General features: G+C 40.9%; 1 protein-coding gene across 4 annotated transcripts in view; it reads left to right on the top strand.

Moving 5' to 3' along the window:
* ATF2 (activating transcription factor 2) overlaps positions 1–27,088 on the top strand; it is a 1,040,579-nt gene that overhangs the window by 760,085 nt on the left and 253,406 nt on the right. The gene's annotated exons all lie outside the window — the stretch shown is intronic.

Here is a 27,088-nt window from a genome sequence, read left to right as displayed (position 1 = left end):
AATGGTGGACCCCTTTCATACTTGACCTCATAGAAGAAATGTATAGTTAGTACAAGGTAGATATGAAACAACCTAACACTAGCAGTATTGGAAGTGCAGGAATGGTAAAAGAAATGCACGTCATTGAACATCATTTACAGACAATATGAAGATAATGAAACATAATTTACAAACATAACTAGGCATTCTAGGGAGTACTGTTGAAAGCAGTTAAACTGAAAATTGTTAAACTAAATTCTTAGTGAGAAATAGGTCTAAGAATGTGGCAGGCAGGATGAAGATAAGGGTACACTGAATTATTTCTATGTAACGGTCACTGTATCAGATTATTTTTCTTTTCTTTTTTGTCATTATCTTGCTGACCTCAGACTTTACATAGCCACCACCTCCCTCACATAATTTTGTTTCTCTCCTTCTTAATCTTACATACCCCTCCATAAGGTAAGTATCCCTATTTAGAAGAGAAGTGCTTTGTGGCATCTTACAATGGGGTGACCAGTGAAAAGGATTAAAAGCCTGGACCCACTGATGAACTACTCTATTAATACAGCAGGATACTTAGTATTTTTAATGCACCCCAGCTGATTCCTGAACCTGTCATATTTCTGCCTACATTTGAGCTATCCTGTGTGTGAAACCTCCACACATTCATTCAGACTGTGTGCACAGCCTGTATTTCAGCTTCTGGTTTCCACCACAAGGTGCTCCTGCAGAGGGAGTTACTGCATCCCTGTCTGAGAGGTAGAAGAACAAACCTGTAACTGCTGAGTTCTACTCTGCCTAGGTGGGTCATCTGGTACATTGAATGCTAGTGAAACCCAAGTTGGCAATGGCAGTGGTTACCCTGCCTCTGCGGTATTCATATACTTTATTTCGGGTCTATGTCAGTTCTTCGAACGCTTCAAAGTTCGAACGTTACATGGTCGAGACCAAACGTTCGAAATTTCAAGTGTTCGAAGATTGACTTTCAGTGGCGCCATAAGGTGCAGATAGGGAGAATTTCCCTTTTTTGCACTGAAGTGCGGTCTCGGAGTTGGTATATTTAAGTAGAGGGAGTGTGGGGGGTGCAGGGGGCTTGCCCACACTGTTAAGATGTGTTTTTCTTGTTTCATTTTTTTTTTTTTTTTTTTATTTAGTACTCGAACATCCAAATGTTGAACATATGGTCTCAACCATGTAACGTTCGGCATTTTGGATGTTCGAATATTTAACATAGACTCGTTATGTCACAGGCTAATAAATGTGTTTGTCTACAATACCATGTTCAAGTCTTTCACTGCCACTTTTTCATCTCATATGGATCATTGAGCTCCCTGATAGTTTATATCAGGTTTAATTTAATTTTCAAGTCACTTTTTAAAACTTGCGTTTCTGAGTGGTAGTATCCCACAGTCCTACTGGAAGTAGGAAGTAGTATACTTTTAGATATACAAATTATATGCTAAATAATTTTATCAATGTTTGGTCAACTGTACCAGTTTTTCAATAGCCTTTGCCTAGAATTTTTATATCTGCAGGTTGAGAACTATCCCTACCAGGTGACATGGTGACTTAAGTGATCAAGACCGCTTTCTCACAGATTCAAGATCTGGGGTTCAATCCTCACCTCTTGTCACTGTTTGGAGTTTGCATGCCTTCTCTATGCCTGAGTGGGTTTCTTTGGGTACTCCCATTTCATCCCACCTTCCAAACACCTACAGATTAATTTGGCACTCTAAACAGTCTCTACGTTTATTTTGTATTTACCCTTACCCCTGCAGCCCAGGTTGTAGCTGAAAATTGTCTGTGATCCATAATAACCAGTTCCCTTTGCTGGCTAACAAATGAATAAATTAAAATTACCAAACAAAACCCTTTTCTAACTGAACTGACCACTTCAAATGGTTTGAAAGTCATTTGCAGTCAGGGTGTACCACTGCTTTTAGAGTACTTAAGTGTTCTGCTTCTGTAAGAAAAGTACTACTGTGAGACTTTGAGGATAAGAACACAGCCTAAATCACAGCTAAATTTGAAACTGAGAAGGGTCATCACCACTAGGGTAAAAAGTTTGACTTCAGCTAAAATGTTAAATAGCTAGTATTCCTGAGCATATTTTAGGGAGCTGAAAAATGAGTGCAAAAGACTGCTAAATAAAAAAAGTAGCCTAGATGCAAAAGGCCTTCAACAGTGGGTGAAATATTTGCAAAGTATTTCTGTAAGAACGTTGGTAAGACAGTGAGCACTATAGCCCATCAAACTAATTATATTTAAAGTAACCATTTTGGCTTGCATTTGACATCTTGTTCAAACCTTTCAAATGGGTTAATCAGGGGCTGAAGGAAATCACAGACTTTGGGTGGGCGAACTGATGGAATGTTTTCAGAATTCACTGAAACTTGTGATGGATTCATTATCCTCCTGACTGGCTTTGCATTATCTATACTGACCTCTGTCACGTCATTCTTCTACCAGTGGAAGTTTGCTGCCATGATCCCACTCCATAAATCATAAATTAGGATCACCTCACAATGTTTTGTCCTATAGGCCACTCTATTCCTTTCTTCTCTCTATGAAATTTGATGAGATCTGTTTCAGAATGAGTGAAATGTTATGTTGAGAACTATACACTGCTGAGAGTGACGAGGCATTGCTACCATAAAGGCTGTAGTATAACCATTGTCCTACTATCACTCAGTACTAACATTGGAAGGCAAATGGAAGTTGGTTGCCTGACTGGGATGGTTGCTCTTCTCATCACAAAATCCTTTGATATAGTCTAGCACAAAAGGTTTTGTAGGAGCTTTACATATATGGTTGGAATAAATGATGCTTGCAATGGTTTAACATTTGTCTTGATGTTCATACTTTTACAGTGGTAGTTGGTGGGTCTCCTTTAAACTTCTGTAATTCAGTTTCCCAGTTCCAGTATCCTGAGTGCCACAATCCTACTGACCATTCATAGATAGTCAACACTCTAAAAAGCAGTGTCTTTCCAGAAGGGCTGCACCCCCATTGTGGAGGCTTTAATCCCCACCCACACCATTACCCAATCTCTAAATATACTGCATCTGAGGCCACACCAGCTTGGATAAAAAGGCATAAATGTATTTCACCTTTCTCCGACTTGGTGTGACCTAAGCCATATTATACTTAAAGATGTGGGTTTGGGTGTCATAGACTCTAAATTATGGCTGTAGGAGACACAACCCCACCTGCAAAATAGCTTTTACACAGATCATTTTGCTTGAATGGTATGGCAGAGCAGTGAGTTTGGGATGCAGGGTTGTGGCAAAATTGTTGTTAGGACACTGAAGTAGCTGTGCATTTGGTCAGTCTCCATTGCATCCCCTTCTTCATTAGTTTTAGGGGGGGGTCTCACAAGGCCCTTTCCTTGGGATGCTGCAGTTTATTTATTTATTTTATTTTAACATTTGTTAACTGGGAATGTCTGACTGAATGAAAGCCCATTTTCAGCAGAGACCTGGGGGAGCCCCATACAGAAACAATTTCAATGACAAGTTCAAAAATGGTTGCATGAGATTTTAAATACATAGGATGCAGCTTAGCTGTTTCAGTAAATACATAGCAGAAGTTATTAGAACAATGTAGTTTGATTTGAGGTGAGACTTGGTAGGTTTTTCAGTAGGTAATTTACAGCACTTATCCTCTGTGGCGACCCCTAACCAGGAAAAGCCGAAAGAAGAAGTAGAAGAAGATTGATGCCATCACTATTTCTTTTCTCTGTGCAGTTGTTTTCTTGTATTCCAATCATACATATTCCCTAATTTCCAGAATACTCTTTGAAGGTTTAGCAACTGTGCACCACTATCACTGATTAATTATCTAGACTTGATGATCAGTTTTATTAAACCACAGTTCAGGTTGTGTGGTACCTATAAGCAGCTTGAGCATTTTCCTTTTAACTGGGAATTCACTTCATGCATTGATGGTATTTTTGAAAATGTGAAGAGTTTGGGTATCTGGTTATATGGTGTTCCCCATACCATCTGCTTATGTGTACAAAATCTAATAGAACAGTTGTTTATATAAGGATAGTTGTGAATGCCTGTTTTTCTGCAGTATTTAGTTACGGACCCAGGCAAGCTGTTAACCCCTTAGATGCAGTAGATAAAAACTAAAGGGCAAGGAGGTAAATCAGTAATGGACATACCCTGCTTTTGGTCTCAAGTACTGCATGGATGTCCTGGATATGGGTTTGTAGAGGTAAGCATGTCTGAGATCTAAATTAGCCATAGCCTGAGGGAAGAGGAGACAAAGTAGGTCAAGCAGAGTTAGCATTTTCAACTTGGTGCTTGCAGAAATCTGAATGAATAACTACAAAAAGAAAATTAAATGTAAAAACTGTAGGTTTTCACACATGAGGAAGTTTATTCCCCTGGCACCTCAGCAAAAGCCTTTCAAGGAGAAAAAAATGTAAACACATAAAACACAAATATATACAGAAAAGGGACATTTTGTTTTTCATCAAATAATTAGTTAATTAATATTTAAAAAAACTTCCAATTACATGTATGATTCAAACCAAATGGAATAAATAAAACCTCCAAGATATGTTTTTTTCTTAGCACTAGGAATAGCATTGAGTAAACAATGTGTGCCTCCTCTTGGTCTGATATTCTTTCTGAATGGCCTGTTGATGTAGTATTACTTGCTTGATAAGATACCTTTGTTCTTTGGATGCTAAGGGGCATGCCCAAGAATATTGGAAGTTTTATGAACTGAATCCAGTATCCCTGTCTCGAGTCTTAAGAACCCAAGTGTCTTTAAGATGGATTATTTTCCACTGTTTCCAGAATATTCCCAGGTAACACCCTGTTGTTTGTGAAGGAGAGCAATTTATTGTTAAGTAGTGCTTAGTGGGTTAGGTGGGGATTTGAGTGGATGGGGACAGGAGGAGCTTTGTCAAGCCATAACTGCTTCTTTGAGGTGTCTTGGCCCTGGGGGTTCCAAGGCTTTCCCTTTTGGTCAGCTTGCCATTTTCTTCTTAACTGGCATATCTTTCCATTAGACTGATGTTCTTCGTCTTCCATTGCTGCAGTTATCCCAGTCTTTTTTTTGGTCCCGATGCAGAAGCAGTTTTTGCGAGTGCAGGTTGGCGTACTGAAATATTTCCGGATTCGGAGTTTCAGAAAAACAGAGTTGGCTAAGTACCCGTTGGGAACATTTACTATGATTAGGGGTTCTATGCCCCGCCTGATAAGAGGCCTAGGGTGGAATCTGAGTTTGAGAAGATTTGCAGGAGTATCCTACCTATTCTGATTCTGATGTGGATGATTCCACCTCGCGTCGTCACCTGAGGAGCCTTTTTTTCAGAGACTTGCATTTCCATGAGGGAGCACTTTAATGGGAAGGCCAGGATTACTCTGACTCCAGGGAAAGGCTTAGGGAGTTCTTGTTTTACTGTGGAAGTGCAGAGGAGGCCTCAACCCTGACTCTTCTTTGCCTGCCTGCTCCTGTAAGCCCTGATGGGTATTATAGGGTGCCTGAAGCTCATAAATATTAAACTATTTCAAGGCCTAAGGGTGTAAAAGCTTTGTGGTTAAAAATCCTGTCCCCACTGATAAAGAGGCAAGGGCTTTGGAGAAGGTATTGGAGTTGCTAAAGTTGGTGCTGATTTGGTTCATGTCGAACAAGTGGGTAAGCATTTTTTTTGATGTGGTTTTGGCCTCCTCGAGGGGTGGCTGCTACCAGCTCTGTTCTTCTTGAGGCATGCCTCTGGTTGAAAGGATCAGAATTTAGAGGCAGAGCATGTTAAGACAAGGATTTGATGCTCCTTTTACAGTCTGATGTGTGGTGGTTTTTGTGTGGAAGCTTTTTTGAAAAAAATGGGACAAAAAGCTAAAGTATATAAACTGTTAAAGATTTTTGCAGGTGCAGCAGCCGCGAAGTTTAGTAGAAATTGGCCTGCTAAGGTTCATGTGGCGTTATAACAGCTTTTACCTCTCTGCTGGCAAAAGATCACTGGATGACTTTAGATCTCAAGGGAAGCTTACCTTCATGTGCCTATAAGGCTAAGTTGCAGAAAAATTCTTATCAGTTCTGCATATTGCCTTTTTTGCTATCTGGCTCCCAGAGTATTCACACAAGAGTCTTCTCCAGTGATAGCTTACTTCACTTCAAGGAATTCAAATCTATCCTTACTTGGGCGACTGTTCTGATTCTGCTCAAGTAAAGGAAGACCTTTCTACAGCATCTGGAATATGTTATAGCAGTGCTAGAAGCAGATGCCTATTCTTTCTGTGGAAATAAAAAAGTCCAGTACCCTCTCCAAGACAAGACATGCTTCTGGGTGTAAGACTGAATACAGCAGCCCAGATGGCCTTCTCATCAGTCCTGCACTGCAACAGACAGTCCTAACAATTCTTAGGGTGGCATCTAGTATTTCTGGTGCTTCCCATGTGCCAAACTGCATATGAGGAAGCTACAATGGGTATCTCAAAAAATGACACAGCACTGCCAGGATTTTTGGACACTGTCATTCAAATAACCTTGCATTCAAAAAAGAATTTTTGTGGTGGGCTCAGGAATGTCACCTAAACAAGGGACTCTCGTGACCCCGCCAGGGGCAAGGCAAGTTTCTAACGACAGATGCCCTCGACATTTGGGAGCTCATCTAGCTGGAAAGTGGATAATAGACAACAAGACAGCTGCCTGCCAGACTACAGCATCATATCAACATGAAGGAGATGATGTTAGTCCAGTTTGCATTAATGGCTTTCAAGGAGTTACTTCTTCAGGGCAGGTGTTGATTCTAACAGACAACACAACTGTCATGTGGTACATCAACAAGTATGCAAGCAATGATTTTATGGGAGACTGCTGCTGAGCTTGCAACTAACTCTTTCAGGTAAGGTTTCTGCCAGGCACAGAACTCATCTGCTCAATGTCAAGCTTCAATCTCATCTCACAGCCCTGGCATATTTCTGTGTTGAAACACAGTAGGTTCAGCTTCCTCAACAAGTTTTAAATGTGATTATGGAAGCTAGAAGGCCTAGTACTAGTTACTGAATTATTGGACAAAGGTTTGTCCTTCTTCCATAAAGATTCATGCTGCAGCAATTTCAGCTCACTATGATTGTTGACCACCCTTTGTTTTGGATATTGGGAAGCAGCTACTTGGAGTTCAGTGCATACTTTCTCTCTGTGTTTGGGGGTGGTGGTGGTTGTGTTACATGCTTTGCTTATATTTATATATATATATATATTATTTGTGTATATTATACATGTTTTTTTTGCAGGGGTTTTTTTGGACTTGTCTTTTGGGTCTTCTGACATCTGCGGACTGCAGCAATGGAATCCTCGAACATCTACATTTATGGTAGGTACAAAACTGTACTTTTCTCTTTATCCTGCCTCTGCTTAAAGGGTCAGCTAATAGTGGGTAATCTCTAATATGAGCACTGGTGGTTGGAGCATTAAGGAGATGAATCTTCACATGCTGTAGAAGAAGCTGTGCCCACAGTCAAGCATGTCTCTGCATAGTCAACCTTATAGCTTTACCCTGCATGATGCATCTGCTACATCACTGCCACTTCTGATGGAGTGTTTGCCAACCTAGAAAGAGAGGTTGCAGAGATCCATCACTTTATCTGTCATGGTTTTTCCTCTGTAAAGTAAAGGATTTGTCATCGACGTCAGTGCTGATAAAAGATATCAGCTGGAACACAGCTGGCATAATGGATAGAATGAATAAAACACAGTGGACATAATGGTTAAGATCTTTGCCTGTCATGCACAAGGAACAATATTCAATCCTGAACTGCAGCCAATGCCTATGTGGAGAGTGCATGTTCTTCTTCTGACCCTGCGGGGTTCCTCCCACCTCCCCAAAACATGCTAGATGTTTCTACCTCAAACGCACCAAAAAATGGAGTTGAGGGCAGTAGCACAGACTTCAGATGGTGCCTATTAGGAGAAGAGTTGTATAGATCACCTGCTTTGGGCATCAACTGTGGTGCACAGTGTCCCTCTAGATAGGGGAACATGGATCATAGACTGAGTGCCATGGCACAGATAGCCACTCAGCAGTGTAAAAATTGGCCGTTAAGTGATTTGTTCACATTGACTAATATTACCAAAAAATTATCATGTGTATTTACTGGTGGTAAGTGAGTTGAGGACCCAGCCTACTCTGATGTACACCAGGGATCTAAGTTAATAGTGAAAGAGGTTTGTGGTACACGGTTTTCCAATAGGACAGTCACAAGATCACATACAAGAGTGTCCAACATGCACTCGGGTAGATTCAGTGAATGCAAAGTCATTCCCAGTGAAACAGTCAGCCCGTAACATAAATCAGTGGTTGCAATTGGTTGTCACAGTCAGCTGTAAGCAGTGATCAGCGAAGGTTTTAGACCAGGAAGTTAACTGGAGAGAAAGGACAAGAGTTTTATGAAGCAGTCAGAGCTCTAGCACTTCAGAAAGAAGAGGAAATTGGTGGAGTTGAAGAATAAGAATGGCATCACCTCAAAACACCATGTGAGAGGTCCTAGCCTGGTATGGAAATGAGGTACATGAGGAAAGGTGGTGGTAGAATGCAGAAGTCCAGGAAGTCATGAAAGGAAAGGAGTACAGGAAAAAGTGGGAGATAGAGAAGACAGACCAAGCTAAGAAGTACTGTTTAGCTAACAAAGAGGCTAAGCGAGCAGTTGCAATAGCAAAGTAAAAGGCTTCAAAGGCACTCTGCCAGCTTCTGGAAAGGGAATGGCACAAAGAAACTCTGTCAGGTTGCAAGGCAAAGACAGAAATAAAAAAGAAGTTGGTTGTCAGACATCCTTCACAAGGAATGTCATCAACAACCAGCTTACCAGTCCACAGGACATCAAAGGCAGATGGAAGGAGTACATCCAGCAGCTTCCGAATAACGAAAATCTCACAGAAGCTGTATTGCCCCAGACACAGACTAAAATGAAAGAAGAAGAAAAGCCCATCCTAGAAGAAGTAGGAACAGCACTAAGGTAAATAAGGTCAGGGAAAGCAACAGGCTTAGATGAGGTCAGGGCAGGTATGATCAAGATGTTGTGTGACACATGGGAGAAATGTCTCCATAAGCCATTCATAGCAGTATGGAGAGAGTGTCTTATCCCAGATAACAGAAGAATAAGCATTCTAGTGCCAGTGTACAAGAACAAAGGGGACATTCATAATTGTGGGAAGTGTAGAAATATCAAACTCATGTTATACTACATGAAAGTTCTTTAGAGGGTGATTGTTAAATATACAGAGTAGTATAAAGTAAGATGGAAGATGAGGAGTTGGGATTCAGGTCAGGATGGAGCGCAACCAACTCAATGTTTGCAGCGAGACAGATAACTGAGAAGAAGCTAGAGATGAGGGGGGAGTCCAATGAGACATCCCTAGACTTGGAGAAAGCATATGACAAAGAGCTCCAGTGGTTCAAAGTACCATAAACATTGGTAGAATTAGTGCAAGCCATGTACAGGGACTCAATGACACAAGTATGGGAGTGAGTGTGCACATCAGGGTTCTCCCTGAGCCCACTGCTGTTGATGCCAGTGAAGGATTACATTAGAAACAGGTTAGAGGAGACAACTCAACAAATTTGATGTATGTAGATGATATGTCATTACAGGCAGATTCTGAACAAGAACTTCCAAAAATGATTAGGAAATGAAATGCAAAGCTAAAGGCACAGAAGATGAAACTGAGTACAGACAAGACAGTTGTAATGGCAGTAAATGCGGTAAGTCAGAAGAAGCTGAGAACTGAGATAAAAGGGAAAATAATTAAGCGGGTTAACAGCTTCAAGTATGTGGAAGGAGTGGATGATGAGAAGGGAAGTCTGAATAATGAGGTCAAAGCTAGAATCAGAGGGACTGCAGCCAACTGGCACAGAGTGTCAGGAGTAATGTGTGGCAGAAGAATGCCAAAGAAGCTGAAAAGTAAAGTGTACAAAACAGTGGTTTGACCAGTACTACTGTATGGTATAGAAACCTGGGTAGTGACGGCAGAACAGTTGAGGAAGTTACAGGTGAATTAGATGAAGTGCCTGAGCCGGGTGGTAAGATTCACACCATGCTGCAAATGAAAAAAAAACGAGAACCTCAGAGCAGCACCCAAGTAACTTCAATTACAGGGAGCTCAAACAGAAAAGATTATGGTGGTTTGGGCACATTTTCAGGTTAGAAGAAAATAATCTGGTAAAGAAGATTTTGGTCAAACAGGAAGAAGGCAAAAGGGAAATGAGGGTGCCCATCAAAGAGATGAATGCATTGTGTTATGGAAGACCTGTGGCAGTCAGGCAAGACTCAAAGAAGGTAGGAGGCTGGCACTGAATGCAAAGAGATGGCGACAGTTAATGCAACACCCAAACCCCATGTAGGAAAGAAAATGGGGAAAAGGATGTTGTTGATGATGAAGTATAGCAGCACCTTCCCAGGTACCTAATGGCACTAAATATTTGTATCACATGCTGTCTATTGTAACAATAATGGAGAGTGATTTATTTGTACTATTGACATAAATACTTTGTATATACTTTGTATATAGCTGAGCAGTTAGAAGGAGCTATGTGGCTTTTGCTGAAGTATTTTGAACTGTATAGTGCTACTATTGAAGTCGCAGTTGATGTGTTGACAAAATTTTATGTAAAGCATAACACTTTATATTAGCAGTGAATAATAGTTGCAGTTACTTGGGTCAGCTGTGAAGAGCTCTATGGCTTCCTCTTGAGTATGGTCTATTTAGCCGAGAAAGAGGAAGAAGGGATATTGATTTTAAAATACAGGTGACATTTTTTCAGTATTTATGGGCAATATCTTTATCTGGGCAGGTAGCTGGAAACATTCAGTTTTTTTATTCACTATAGAAACAAGTTACATTCCACTTGCTTAAAATTGTATGAGTTAACTTTTTACTTTTAATACTGCATGAAACTAATGACAGTTGGTGCCCCTCTACTCAGAAAATAAGTAGCTGCTAGCAGTTTACTACGTTGTAAGAGCACATACTCTAAATGCGTTAAAGAAAATATACTGAAAGTACAGCTGTTCCAGATTATGCGTAACACTTCAGATATATCTGAAATACACACAAAAATAGATAAAATGCAGGAGAGATTTTTAGAAAGAGGACACTTGGAGAGTTTGAAATTAGCAGCCAAAGAAGTTATTCAGAAAATGTTTGTAGTGGTGGTGTAATTCTCAAAAATCTCTTTCTTGTTTGCAAATATTTCATCTCCAAACAGTGAGTATTTTATAATAGAAATAGAACTGCCCTGAGAATGGGCTAGCAATGAAGTGTATGAGTTTAAGAAATCTAATAATAAAACATGAGCTGAAAGAGGTCTAAGAGGTTATTAAGAACAACTTGAATTTACTGAAGTTGTTGGCCACTGACCATATTTAGTTACTGAAGAGAATGCAATTTGAAAGAATATTTGCATTTCTGAAGTTGTTTGGCCACTCACCAGGTTCCACTTACAGAGGAAAATTTGCATTTTAGACAAAAAATGATAGAAATAATTAGAAAACAGCCTTTTACTTGTCATAACTGTTAGCACTAAATGTTTTACATGCTGTAACTGTGGCAAAAAATATAGTTAAGCTTTATATTAACTGCAGAAGTGGAAACGTTGTTTGTTTTGCTGTTATGAAATATATTATTTGGTAAAACAGAGAAAGTAGTGTTTGTGTTTAGAATTTTCAAGTATATTAGAAGTATGAAATTAATAAGGGTGTCAAGTGCATTATGGAAACATTCCATTGAAGCTGATCATTGCTTTGGTTTTGGATTTGCTGTTATAGAAGTGTTTTATGTTTATAACAATACATTGGTGGTGGTGGTGGGGAATTGCAATGACAAGATGTTATTTAGATAAACCAAATGAGAATGTATTTAAATCCACGCTGGTAAGAATCTGAATAGTAGAGTCTCCATTAACTGTGTTGTGTGTGTGTGTGTGTGTGTGTGTGTGTGTGTGTGTGTGTGTGTGTGTGTGTGTGTGTGTGTGTGTGTGTGTGTGTGTGTGTGTGTGCGTTGGAGGGGATAACCAAGGTAAAATAAATTATCTGGCAGATGGACATTAAATGTAGATCAAAAATGTAACTGTAGTATTACTATTTACTTCTGTTCTGGCACTGAAATTTCCAACTCCCTTTCCAGGTTTTGTTCTTTTTTTTGTTGAAAATTTTACTTCATTTAAGCAGTCACTTCTTAGCATTCCCTTGCTTTTATTCACTTTGCTGCTTGTTGTTTAGTTCCAGTTAAGATAGTTTTGCAGTTCACTTTTTCTGTACGTTGATATTTAATGTATGCTATTCTAGTTTGGGGCATTTCCCATCCTGTAGTCATGGAGTGAGCAATCCATAAGTGTGGGAATAATGTTGTGCCCCATTGTCACCACAAACAATGCTTAATTTGTTTAGGAGAACAACACAACATCTTTAAATGCCGTATCTGGCAAGGTGACACTCTTAGTCCCTTCAAGACCATAAAGCATAGTTAAAGCTTTGTGTTTTTATGAAAATTCTTTCAGCACACTGTAGTGTTTTCAGCTGTGAACCAGAAGTTTCCTTGAAGCCAAAAGCTTAGATATTGGTCTCAGATTTGGTCTGGGCTCTTGAAAATTCTTCTGAGACCCTCAAAATACAAACACAAGGCTCCCAAACTTGTTAAACTAAGGCTTTTCTATCTAGATCCTCAATTCAAGGAGAGAATTAAAGTAATTGTTTTAGAAGCTGTTTTAGGAGTTGTGGAGAGTAATCGCCCCCCAAAATGACTAAATCTCAAAGCTTAATTTTACTTGTTGATAAATAATTCTCAGACTCCAAGACCAACATCTACCAATTAGCAGTTTCCAAGTCTAGTGATGACAGGTTTGTCAAAACCATAGGTTCAGATGAAGCTTCCATTGTAGATAAAGTCCTGTTTTCTGCATCCTGTCCCAGTCACAGGTGATCTAGCGTCTCCTCACCAGTACCCATGATCTTGGAAAGTTTTGAAGTTGATGATTTCAATCCACTTGATTTTGATGTTGATTTCTGGAGATGTCCTTCTGTATCACTGTTACAGTATTCTAAACAGAAGGAATCTCCCGCCCAGGACAGCCCCATGTTTAGCCAGTATACCAAAGCCAAATGATCTTGTTCATAGGTAAGTACTAGGCTATCTGCCCAAGGGCATTTGTAAGCCTAGCCAGAATGTGTTGGCTTTGGCCGCCCCCCTTAGATTAGTTCCCTTTGCCTCTGTCCAGCAGAGCCATTAGTTCCCTGTGCCTCTTTCCAACAGAGCCACTGCAGTGTTCCCCGGGGTAAATTTTCTGTTTCCCATCCACTCGTCAATGTTTCTCTTGAAGAGTGTTAGTGTGGGGCTCTGCCTATTGTAGATTGGAATCCTGTTCCAAAGCATGGGGAGTCTCTGGGACAGGAATCTGTCCCTCCAGCAAGTCCTATTTATCGAAACCACACAACCCAAAAGGGTAAAAAACCAAAGAGAATACGAGCTGCACTGACTGCTGTTTATTAACAAAGCTCACAACAAGCTCCAAAATACTAGTATTTTGGAGCTTGTCGTGAGCTTTGTTAATAAACAGCAGTCGGTGCAGTTCATATTCTGTTTATTTTTTTACATGTCCTATTTATCGTTGTGGTGAGGTTTAGATCCCTAGAGCGTGTGGCTCTCGGGGATTTTTTTTTTTTTTTACTTGGAGCATGTCCATCAGTTCTGGGTTGGACATGGCCTTGTATGTCAGGCAAAGATCACCTCTGAGTAAGCGGTATGCAACCGAGTACAGCTGGAGTTTCTTCAATCGGGCTGCATAGGGCATCTGTTTGAGGCCAGTAATCCTCTTGGTGAGGTACTTCTGTGGTCTTTCCAGCTGTTGCAGGTGTCTTGTAAGGTACATCCCAAATGGGGCATTGTACTCTATGATGGGTCTGATGAGTGATGAGTAGAGGGGCACAATAACCTCTTTTGTTCTAGATGCGAACCCTTTTGTGATTAGGTGGGCCACATAGAAGGATTTTCTAACCACCTTAGCAATATGATTATCAAAGGAGAGATTACTATCTACTTGGGTCCCCGGATCCCTTATTACATTTTCTGTATTTAGGGGACTACCACGTATGTGGTAGTTTTTGGGTACTTTGTTTTTTCCAAAGGGGATGACTATGCACTTTTTGGCATTTAGCTTGAGGCCATGATTTTGACACCAGGTATCCGTCTCAGTGAGACCTTTCTAGAGGATGTCTGTATCAGTCGGAGAGTCAGTTATAGCCCCCAGTTTGCAGTCACCTGCGAACTTGGTCAGCCATAGTCCTCCTGTGCTTGCCTGTACCTCTGAGAAGTATATACCGAACAGGAGGGGTCCCAGGACTGAGCCCTGGGGGACGCCACTTGTAACTGGTTTATAGTTGCACCTAGAGCCTGCAACTCTCACTGTGTGGGTTCTGTCCAGGAGCCAATTGGACACCCGTCTCATCACATAGGGATTTATGTTCAGGCTGGTGAGCTTGTCTATAATACCAGAATGGGGAATGGTGTTGAAAGCCTTTGCGAGGTCTAGGTAGGCTGTGTAGACCTCCTTTCCCTCATCTAAAGCCTTGGTAACTGTCTCAAAGAAGTCCACTAGGTTTAGAAGGCATGATCTGCCCTTAACAAAGCCAAACTGGGTAGGGTCCAATGTTTGGAGGTTCCCAATGTCTCTGTTAATGAGCTCCATGATGATGTGCTCCACAGCCTTGCAGACCAGGCTATTCAGGCTTATAGGGTGATAGTTCCCGGGATCCGTTGTGACTCCACCTTTGTGGAACGCGATAACTGTTGCTGTGCGCCACTCTATGGGTGCGTAGCCTGTAGAGAGGCTGAGTTTAAACAGTGTGTTTAGGTGAGGGGTTAGTTCATTTTGGAGTTCGTGTAAGACACAGCCTGGGACACCGTCCGGTCCCATTGAAGCTGTGTTTTTGGCTTTGGATAGGGCTGTTTTAACCTGTCTGTCAGTGAATGCCGGAGCTCTACATTCTCCTGGTATGGTTATGGGCCCTTTAGGGGGTGAAGTTTGCACTAAACCTGTCTGCCGGAATGTTGGCAATATCAGTTGGTTCAGTGCATTTTGTGCCATTCTGCACTAACTCAGAGCAGATCTGAGAGTTTCCACTTAGGTTCTTGACATAGCTAAAGAACGCTTTGTGGTTGTCTTTGGAGTCCTTGGCAATTTTTCTTTCGAAGCTAGCCTTGGATGATTTTATGAGGGATCGTAGTTTCTTGCTGATACTGATCAGGGATGTCTTACCTTCCTGGGATTTTACTCTTTTCTGCACTAGTTTCCTCCTTCTATTGTATAGTTTGTTTATGGCAGGGGTCCACCAGACTGGTTTCCTTTTCTTGGAGGAGTGAGTCTTGGTTTTGCTTGGGATAGCAGGATCCATGCATTCTTGCAGGTGCTCATAGAGTGCCTTTGTAAGGGATTCAGCAGCTTGGACAGTGTCGTCCTTTAGCATGAGGGCTGTGAATCTTTCCACCTTGGTCTTAAGTAACGTGAAGTTTGGCTTTGAAAATTTTTTTACAGTGGTTTCCTTGATTGGGGGTGGGGGAGGAATGTAGATATCCAGAATGATTAGTCTATGGTCTGATCTAACTAGCGAGGGGATGACCTCCAGTGTAGAACGCCGATCGCCCATTTTGGTGATGACCAGGTCCAATATGTTGTCACCTCTGGTGGGGGTGTTGACCAGTTGATCCAGGGTGTTCAAGTTTATAAATTCTAGGAAGCGTTGGGCAAGGGAGTTAGTACTTGAGTAGTTCTCCCAGTTAATGCTTTGTTAATTGAAATCACCCAATATTAACGCATTTGGTAGGACCTTCATATTTTCCGGTGTCTCCAGAAACGTGGAATGGGGGTCCTGGATCATGGTGGGTGATCTTTAGCAAGCTACAATTTGAATTGCAGTTTTGCCCATTGTTAGTTGCACATGGATGATCTCTGAGGCATTGTGCTGCGCCACTAACCTGGAGGTGTGGCTATCCTTGTTGAATATGGATACACCCCCGCCTTTTGTGTTTCGGTCCGGGTTCTGTGGCCGAAAAGTATGGTATGAGTTATAGCCTGGTAGTGCTGGGGTGTTCTCTGGATCCTTAAACCAGGTTTCTGTTACTGCACAGATATCGATGTTCTCCATACTGAGGAGTGCCTCGAGTGCATGCATTTTGAGGTTTAGACTTCTGGCGTTGAGTAGCATTATCCTTAGCTTTTGGTTACTTGTGCTATTTGCGGTGGTGGGTTTGTCTTTTGAGCCTTGCCTAAAAAAGGCACTATGGGGGCGGCAAAAGTCTTGGCCAGTATTCAGAAGCCTAAGGGTGACAGGTGCAAGCCATCTCTTGCGAAGCAACGTGGCTTGTCGAGCATATCATCCCAGGTGGACACATACTGGATTCCCTTTGAATGACACCAGAAACTTAGCCAATTATTGAAATTGGTAATTTTTTCTTTATACTGTGGCATCATTCTTGGTGAGGGCAGGATGCTTCTCAGGGTCAGGGTCATACCGGCCTGGGCTACGTGATCAGAGAGCTCTTCCATGTCTCTTTTCATGTAGTCCAGGGAGGTACATCTGAGATCATTCACACCAACATGGACAATGACAGAGTCATATTTTTGTACTTGTTCTGGAGCGACCTGAGTGCTTGTGTTATGTGGCGGATCCTGGCGCCTGATGCTAACTGTAACCTCCTCCTTGTCCAGTCTAGTTAGTGGGACATCAATGTGCCTGACTATAGAGTCGCCTATTACTAGTGTGTTGGGTATGTTATTTTGCCTTAAGGGCTTTGATTGCTTGGCACACTGATTATGTGAAGTATGTGTTCATGGTTTGTGATGGGGTGTGGAGGTTGCTTGAGTGTCTGCTTTGGAGGTCTCTGTTGCTTTTGCAGATTTTTATTTAGAGCCTCCGAGTACATTTTCATGTATTTATATTCACTGTATGCACTATATGTCACACCTATGCTTCATGCACATAAACCGGGGCATAAAAGGGACATATGGACATAGCTACTCAGAACTTCTTTGCTGCCACTTGGAACACCATTATTGCTGGTTGGTCTGAACACCATGTTGCTTTGCTGAATACCTCTTGTAGTATCTGTGAGCCATTTGTGCCAAAGACACTCATAAGCTGTTTGTCTTTCCTGTCTATTTATCTTGAAAATCAATATCTTAAAAATTTACCCAGGGTAACATGGCAGAAGCCTGTTACCCCAGGATGCTCCCACAAGGTAAGAAGAAGGCCAAGAAGTCTTGGCTAGATTCTTTAGCTGTCCAGCCTCCACCTGTCATCCTTCTAGAAGTGGGAAATAACTCTGTAGGTCGTTCAGAGTCTGCACTGAATTCCTCTGCAGCAACCTCCGTCAGAGGCTAGCATGGATCTGTCTTTCGCATGTCTTCTGAAGCTTTGCAGGTGTCTGCTCTGGATGTTGGGTAGGGAACCGCAGTTGATTATCTCAAAGGGTCCTAGAGGGATTCTGCAAATATTGGTCAAAGCGGAGGTTTCGTTTTCTCTTACTGAGTCTCGCCAAGGGCAGATGTCCCTTCCAAAAAAAGACAAAAAAAAGAAGCATGTTTCGGTCCATCCTAAGATCCTCAAAGGGAATGGCAAGAGTTTACTCGAGGCTTATTTTCTGCCTTGATGGCACTGAAGCCTCCTCAGGAGGTTTTGTTACCTGCTTCTCCTTTATACATCTACCCCTTCTAAATGGCTTAGGGAACCAGATTCCTCGGATGAGGATTCAGTGTCTGATGAGGGGTCTTTGTCTTACTCTTCACAGATGCCTTCGCTTTTGGTTTATGGTTCTGTTGAGGAGGAGTTTGTTAACCCTGAGTCTCCTTTTGAGAAGTTGTCCTTTGGGGGCTCACCTGCTAGGATGATGGAATACTTTGAGTGAGATTTCTTCAGGTGGATATGCCTAAACCATCGGTAGTTTCTCCTGTGTTGGCTGCCTTGTTAGACATTTCATTGCTGCTTCCAAGTCTAATGATTCTCAGGATTATCAATTTTTTTTAAATGTCCTTCTGCTGATCCTACAAGGGTCAGTCTCTTCTGACAAACCTTCTAAGCTCTTGCCCTCTTCCAAACTTTTGCTTTCTGGTAAATATAGTAGGGCAGTGAAGAGGATTGGTAAGAAAGTTTACACTGCTTCCACGTTGGCCTTTTGGGCTGTTAATTACCAGACCCACATGACCAGCTATACTCTGGCTTTAATTACTAAGTCTTGTCAGATTATTTCTGACCTCCCTGATCCTGAAGGCAAATCATCTTCCTTATTCTATTTTAGGTTCTGCTTCACCAGTGACTCACCACTCTGTTAAGTGTAGCTATGAGGCTGCTGATGCCGCTTCCCGGACTGCAGCTTTTGGCTGTGTTTTGAGGCATTATTCTTGGCTTCATCTCCAGTCTCTGCCTAAGAACATTAAGGCCAAGCTGTTGGACGCTTCTTTGGATAATACGCATCTTTTTAGGACTGCTGAGCTGACCTGTTTAAGTCTCTTCAAGAGAAAGACAAAGCCTTGCAGGATCTTAAACGGGTCTACTTCCATTCACTGACTCCCATTTCATCGAACTTTCATTTCACTGAAAGTTCATTACATCGACAAGCATTTTAGGTGGGGGGCTGTGCCCCCCACACCCCCTCTACAATATATATCAACTCCAGGGTCGCACAACATCGGGGAAGGGGGCAAATGCTTGTCGATGTAATGAACTTTCAGTGAAATGAAAGTTCGACGAAATGGGAGTCAGTGAATAGAAGTAGACCCTCTTAAACATATTTTTGTTTCACATATCCGTAAGTTCAAGAAGAATTATCCTTCTAGATCTTCTTTTGTTCACAGGCAACCCCGCCAGGTCTCCAAGGGCAGGAAGTGTGGTAGGTGGGCCCCGTCTGCTAAGGCTTCTCAGATTTCTGTGTCACACAAGTCTCCTTTATCTGATAATCCTGCTTCTCTTTGACAGTTCGTACCCCGCCCCTTTCTCTTAGACCAGCTTTCCCTTTCTCTTCCAAATTGGTGTCTCATCTCTTCAGACTCCTGGGTTCTTTCTATCATCCATCAGATTTACTTCATGGTATGGAAGTGTCTCCCTCCTTTCTCAATAATGCCTCAATCTCCTGTAGAGTAAATTCCTCATTTCCGTGAGGTTCTAGGGTCCCTGGTGAACCAAGGAACCACTCAGCCTCTCCCCCCCTTCCCAAGTTGGAAAGGGTTTTTTTTTCCAGGATGTTGTTGTTTCCTGAAAAGGAGAGCACTTGAAGACCTGTTCTGGATCTCTCCTTGCTCAACAGCTTTCTCAGGGTCCCTTCTTTTTAGATACTTACTCTTCAAACCCTGTTCCCTCTTTTACTACCCCAGGCTTTTCTGGTGTTTTTGGCTCTGAAAGATGCTTGCCTTCATATCACAATTCAGCCTCTTTTCAGGTAATTTTTATGTTTCTGTATGTCTTCCCTTCATTTTCAGTTTTCTGCTTTGCCCTCTGGCCTCCCTGATGACCCAAGGGTTTTCACAAAATGTCTAGCTCCTGTGATAGCTTTCTGCAGGCTACAAGGCATTCAAATTTTTCCTAATCTAGATGGCCTTCTTTCAGTCGCCTGTTACAGGATTTGGAGTTCGCCATCTCTTTTCTTCAAAGTCTGGGGTTTACTATCAAATTCCAAAAGGGTATCCTAATTCCCTGTCAAGATCATGTGTATTTGGGATGCAGGATTTAGGCAAAGTCAATGTTAGCTTCACTTCCACCTCCAAAAGTTTTGTTATTGACAGCCATCTTTCATTCTCTTCTTCCTCTGATTGCCATGCCAGGCAGGGAGTTTCTTCAGGCCCTGGGATTCATGGCCTCTTCTATTCCAGTGCTTCCTCTTGCCAGACTGCAAATGTGGAAGCTTAAGTGGTACCTCAAGTCAGTTTGGCTGCAGCATCATCACCCTCTGACTTTCAGGGTACCTCTCCTTCCCATCTAAAGAAGGAATTTGAATGTTGGTTTGAACAGTTTGCCCTCAACCCAGGTCTGCCCTTTCAGCCTCCAGTCCCTTAAAAACAAAAGCAAAGGAGACCAAAAGAAGCCCCCCACCCACCCCATGTCTGAGACATCAGTGAACAGGTCTTAAGACTGGGACTGGAGGCTAAAACAACCTGAACTCAAACTATAAAAACAAAAGCAAAGGCGGAAAGGTAAAACCACAGAAACAATTTATTGTGAGCGCTTTCGTACAAATATTCTTATGTACTTCTTTAGACATTATTACCCAGATAACCATGCCTTAAAAAGACTGAATAATTGAACCAATTTAGATAATGAATTAATCATTAACTTAATCAAACATGAACTAGACACTGTTAAAAAGGCATTCTCAAATTGCTATTGAGTACATAAACATTCAATTAAAATGAAAACGAGAACAACTAATCTTATATAAAAAATTCACTTCATACAACTCTTAAAGCACCACAGTAATTATGAATATTATTACATCTCTATGTATGTCCAAAAACTTTTTTACCAATAAATATTTCTTTTACCAAAAAATATGATAAAATAAGTATTACATTGAACATGTTTCACCTATCCAATGCTGTTAATTTTAACAGGCATTTGATGGAACATGCTTCATTTAATCCAGGATAAATATGTGCATTAGTCTGCAATTGCCACATTAATTCACGTTCTTCAAGCTTAAGCTGCCATGGGCCACTTCGAAGATTTTTACAAACATGATCAACCACAGTGAATTGAAAGCTATGTGACTGAAACTCAGCTATGTGCCTAGCCAGGGCATTAGTACTGATGTTCCTGGCAATACTATAAAGATGTTCATATATACGTTGTTTAAATGGACGCTCAGTTTTTCCTAAATAAAAAGCTGAGCATTGTCGGCAAGTAGCCAAATAAAATATGCCTTGGCTGTCACAAGTAAAATGACCCTTGATGAAATATTTATTTTTGGACATACATAGGAGATGATAATACACTTTTTGGCATTGAGCTTCAGGCCATGGCTTTGACACCAGGTATCTGTCTCAGTGAGGCCCTTTTGTAGTTTGTCCATATCGTTAAGAGTTTCGATTATGGCTCCTAGTTTGCAGTCATCTGCAAACTTTGTTAGCCAAAGACCTTCTGTGTTGGCCTGCACTTCAGAGAAGTAGATACCAAACAGGAGAGGACCCAGGACTGAACTCTGTGGTACTCCACTTGTCACTGGTCTGATGTCGGATTTGGAATCCACTACTTTCACAGTGTGGGTTCTGTCCGTGAGCCATTTGGCAACCCATCTTGTGACATAGGGATTTATACCTAGTTTAGTGAGCTTATCTATAATTCCAGAGTGGGGGATGGTGTTGAAAGCCTTGACGAGATCTAGATAAGCTGTGTGAACCATTTTACCCTCATCTATGGCTTTGGTGACTGCTTCAAAGAAGTCAGTCAGGTTTAGGAGATATGATCTGCCTTTTACAAATCCAAACTGGGTAGGGTCCAGAGTTTTGAGATTACCAATGTCTGTGTTTATGAGTTCCACAATGATACGTTCCATGGCCTTGCAGACCAGTCTCGTCAAGCTAATGGGGCGGTAGTTCCCAGGGTCCGTCGTTGCTCCCCCTTTCTGGAGTGGGATAACCGTCACGGTGCGCCACTCAGTGGGTACAAAGCCTGAGGTGAGGCTATGATTGAACATGGTACTTAGGTAGGGTGCCAATTCATTCTGTAGTTCGTGTAGAACGCAGCCTGGGATATTGTCAGGTCCCATGGATGCTGTGTTCTTGGCTTTGGAGAGTGTGTTTTTTACCTGTGCAGCCGTGATTATAGGAATTTTGCATTCTTCCGGTATAGAGATGGGCCCTCTAGGGGGTGAGAGGGGGGTAAATTTAGCACTGAACCTATCTGCTAGGATGTTGGCAATATCAGTTGGTTCTGTATATTTAGTGCCATTGTGCTGTAACTCAGAGCAGATCTGAGTGTTCCCATTTAGATTCTTGACATAGCTATAGAATGCTTTGTGGTTGTCTTTAGAGTCAGTGGCAATTTTGTTTTCGTAACTAGCTTTGGAGGATTTCATGAGGGATCTCAGCTTCTTACTGAGGTTGAGTGCTAAACGTGCTCCAGAAGAAAACCAGGTAAAATAAAGGAGCACAGCGTTGCGAGTCCACAGTACTATTTTCAGATAAATCCTGTAGAGTAGAATCGAAAGGTATTCTTAAGAGAAGTAGTACATTCAATTCTCCATTGCATCCGCTAGTTACTGCTTATGAAAACTTAGTCGAAGATGATCTATATAAAGTATGGGGAAAGAAAAGAAGATTATTTACTAACTTAAATCTTGAAGAAAGGAACCTTTTAAAGACCTTAAAGGAAGACAAGGGTATAAGAATTATGACACCTGACAAAGGAGGTGGGGTTGTCTTATATAGTTCAGAAGATTATACCAATGATATGCAAAATATACTATTTGAAGCAGACAATTATTCTTTATGTTCTAAAAATGAAATATATATCTCTTATCGTAGATTAGATAGTTATCTATATGAATATTTAATGGACCAGAGAATATCAAAGGATGACTATGATTTTTTACTGAACAAATATCCTAAGATTCCAGTGATTTTTGGAATACCTAAGATACATAAGAACTTGAGAAAGCCAACTTTTAGACCTGTCGTAGCAGCTGCAGGTTCCAAAATGCATAATATAGCAGTATATGTGGATAAAAAATTGAAGCACATCATGAATAAATTTCTCCATTTACTAAAGGACTCATGGGATTTTTTAGGACAAATCAAGAAAGAATTATGGTCAGTTGACATTTTCTTTCTTACTATAGATGTCCAGGACCTTATCTTTTGTATTCCAAAAGCAGAAGGTTTATGCTTGTTTGAGGATGTACTTTTCACTTCTTCATCTTTGACCCCAGATGAAGTATTACTTATATGTGAACTAATGAATCTTATATTAGAAAATAATTATATATTTTTTGAAGGAGAATATTTTCAGCAACTCAAAGGGGTTGCTATGGGTGCTGCCTGTGCTTCCTTGTATGCTAATTTAGTTCTTCTGGGTTGGGAACACAAGTATATTTTTCAAAATGAATTATTTTCTACCAATGTTATATATTACGGTAGATTTTTGGATGATATTTTTATTTTGTGGAAAGGATGTCAAGAACAAATATTTGAGTTTGTCCAGTATTTGAATCAAACTACAGAATATTTAAAGTTTACCTATCAGTTTGATAAACAAGAAATTAATTTCCTGGATACTAAGATCATTAAAGGCCAGGATGGTTTTATCTCCAAAATCTACCGTAAAAACACATTTTGTAATAATTATTTGCATTATACTAGTCATCACCCTATTCATCAGAAAAAAAGTATTATAAAGGGTCAGGCTATAAGAATAGCTAGGATGACAACTATGAAAAATGATGTGATAACAAAATCTAAGGGATATGTTTTAGAGAGAGGGTATCCAGGACATCTTATTGATCCTATACTTACAGATGTTCTTAATAAATGGGGCGGAATTTATATACCCTTATTAGGTACTGGTGGTGACAGATCAGATAATAAATCCATTGACTTGACAGTTCAGGATCCACCTAACTTCCAACAGGCTTGTGTAGTGCAGTATAGTCCTTTGTATTCTCAGATTAAAGGAATTCTGACAAAAAACTGGAATATCTTTAAAACGAACACTGAGATATTCCGTATATTGAGTGATAAACCCATATTTTCTACAAAGGTAGAACTTAACATGAAGTCCTTGTTAGAGGCAGGTTTTGTTTCCAATAATAGACAGGGTAAAAGATGTGGAAGTAAACCTTGTGGCAGGTGCTCCTATTGTCCTTGTATACTACAAGATACCTCTATTTCTCTTGATAATAAAAATAAAAGTCATGTTTTTTTAAAAAGTGGCAATTGTTGTTCAAGTAAATTAGTGTATATAGCTAGGTGCAGTGCCTGTTCTTCCTTTTATATAGGGAAGACAGAGAGAATGTTCAAAACTAGAATATATGAACATCTTTATGATATTAAAAACAACAAAGATACTAATGCATTATATAAGCATAGTATTTTATGCACCAATTTTACATGTTTCAAGTTTGGTATACTTGAATTTGTAACAGTGCAAGCAAGATGTGGGGATTGGCAAAATGTGTTGTATAAAAAGGAGCTATTGTGGCAATTAAGGCTAGCTGCTGATTATCCACCAGGGCTCAATGAGCATATCACTATAATGCCAATTCTTAAGGACAAGGCAGTTTCAGTTTAGTAATATCAAAGCCATTTGTAAACATATTTGTGATTATATACACATATATACTTTTTCTGAGGAAGCTTGTTTTATTCAAGTGAAAGCGCTTAACCATTCTTTGTTTGTTGGCATTACAATAAACTTTTGTTCACTTCTACTTGGTTTCATTAAAGGTGTTGTGGACTGTTATGAGCGTTGAATAGAGGTGAATTCCCAAGACACAGAGACAGAATTTTGCACACAGTGCATTTGCTGCTTTTTCTTTTCTAGTTGAACTTTTATACTTTTTGTATGATGAGTTCATATTGTAATGGACTAGTATTTTATATTATTTATATTTTGAGAATATTTGATTTTTGTTGTATTATTCACTACTGTGTAAAATTATTTTATGTTATTTTAACCAATTGGTGTTTATATATTCATGAGCAGTGATTTTTCATTGATGGAATTGGTTGGATTAGAACCAATGATAAACCAGCAACATGTATTTAAATGTGAAAATTTTCAATGGTAACTTGTTCTGAAGAAGTCATACTAGTTGATGAAAGCGCTTAACAATTTTGGTTTATTTTTAATATTAAAATAGTACTGTGGACTCGCAACGCTGTGCTCCTTTATTTTACCTTCTTACTGAGATTGACCAGGGAGTTCCACCAGTTTTGGGATTTTACTCTTTTTTGCAACAGTTTCTTTCTTCTGTTGTAAAGTTTGTTTATGGCAGAGAACCACCAGATTGGCTTCCTTTTTTTGGAGGATAACATCTTGGTTCTATTAGGGATAGTATGATCCATGCACTCGTGTAAGTGCTTATAAAGTGCAGTTGTGTAGGATTCCGCAGTCATACCTCTATTGTCCGTCTGCATGGGTGTCATGAAGTTTGCTACTTCTATCTTAAGAAGTGTGAAGTTGGCTTTGGAGAAGTTTGTTACGATGGTTTCTCTAATTGGGGGTGGGGGTGGGATGTGGATGTCTAGGCTGATTAGCTTGTGGTCGGATCTGACCAACGAGGAATTGACCTCTGGTGTGGAACACCGGTTTCCCATGTTGTTAATGACCAGGTCTAGGATATTGCTGCCCCTGGTGGGGATGTGAATAAGTTGATCCAAGGCGTTGGAATTTATGAATTCTAGAAAATGTTGAGCAAAAGAGTTGGTACATGAGTAGTTTTCCCAGTTAATTGTGGGGTAGTTGAAATCACCCATTATTAGGGTGTTGGGTTGTACCCTAATACTTTCCAGTGTATCAAGAAATGAGGAGTGTGAATCCTGGGGCATTGTGGGGGGTCTGTAGCAAGCTACAATTTGGATTGCGGTCTTGCCCAGAGTTAGTTGCACTTGGATAATCTTGGATGCATTATGCTGTGCAACTAGCCTGGAGGTGTGGATATCCTTAATGAATATGGACACGCCTCCGCCTTTAGTGCTTCGTTCTGGGTTAGGTGGCCGAAAGGTGTGGTATGAATTGTAGCCTTGCTAATGCAGGGGTGCTCTCTGGAGCTTTGAACCAGGTCTCTGTCACTGCACAGATGTCAGTGTTCTCCATTTTAAGGAGTGCCTCGAGTGAGTGTATTTTGAGGTTTAGACTTCTAGCATTGAGTAGCATTACCCTCAGATTTTGCTTGCTCATACCTGTTACGGTGGTGAATTTGTCATTTGAACCTTGCGTAAAAAAGGCACTATAGGGGTGGCAAGAACCTTAGCCAGTATCCGGAATCCTAAGGGTGACATGTGCAGGCCATCTCTGGCAAAGCATCGTGGTCTGTCGATCATGTCGTCCCAGGCAGACAAATACTGGATCCCCTTAGAATGACACCAGAAGCTTAGCCAATTGTTGAAGTCAATCATTTTGTCCTTGTACTGTGGTATCATTCTGGGTGATGGCAGGATGCTACACAGGGTTAGGGTCATACCTGTCTGGGATACAAGATCGGAGAGCTCCTCCATGTCTCTTTTCATGTAGTCCAGGGAGGTACGTCTCAGGTCATTCACACCAACATGGACAATGACAGTGTCATATTTGTACTTACTGTGGAGTGACCTGAGTGCATGCGTTATGTGGCGGATCCTGGCACCTGACAGGCAGCTGACAGTAACTTTCTCCTTGTTTAGTCTAGTGAGTGGAACATCAGTGTGCCTGACTATAGAGTCACCTATGACTAGTGCGTTGGGTACGTTGTTATGCCTTATGGGCTGTGGTTGAGTGGCACACTGAGTTTGTGGGCTATGTGTCTTTTGGGTTGTGTTAGGGGGTGGAGTTTGCTTGCGTTTATGCTTTGGATGTCCCTGATGCCTGGGCAGGTTTTTATTGAGAGCCTCCACGAATGTAGGTGTGTGTTTTGTGTTTCTTTATGTGTGTTTTGGTGGTGTAGGTTTTGAGGGACTATGTGATGAGTGTGGTGTGGTGCAAGTGTTTACCTTCTCCTCTTGACTGTCTAGTCCAGTCTTGGGTGAAGAGAGCTTTGCTTCCAGTTTGGCTATATAAGTGCATCTCTCACAGGTTGTAGTGTTGGGTGGTAGGAGGAGAGGGTTGTCTGTGTACATGAGGCAATTGCTGCATTGCCCCAAGATGCCCAGATTCATCAGGTAGACAGGAGAAATCACTGGGAGCTGACCCTTAGACATGCCTGGATAAGTGCTTATTTATTAAGTACTAAAAACTGCTTTCCACTAGACAAGTGAGGAAAGTTGACTGCTGTAGTAATTGCAGCTTATATAGTGCTTACAATGAGTTCTGAACAAGTGCTGAGTTCAAAGAAACAGATTTGAGTGCTGAAACTAGAAAACTGGCTAGTTATAAGAAATAAAACTAAGCTAGAAGGCTTCCCTCCAACCCAGAAGGGC

This window comes from Protopterus annectens, chromosome 6.part1 (assembly GCF_019279795.1).
Source record: "Protopterus annectens isolate FY-2018-M chromosome 6.part1, PAN1.0, whole genome shotgun sequence".
Taxonomy (NCBI): domain Eukaryota; kingdom Metazoa; phylum Chordata; order Ceratodontiformes; family Protopteridae; genus Protopterus; species Protopterus annectens.
The sequence above is the reverse complement of the archived record's forward strand: the minus strand, read 5'-3'. Positions and strand labels throughout refer to the sequence as shown.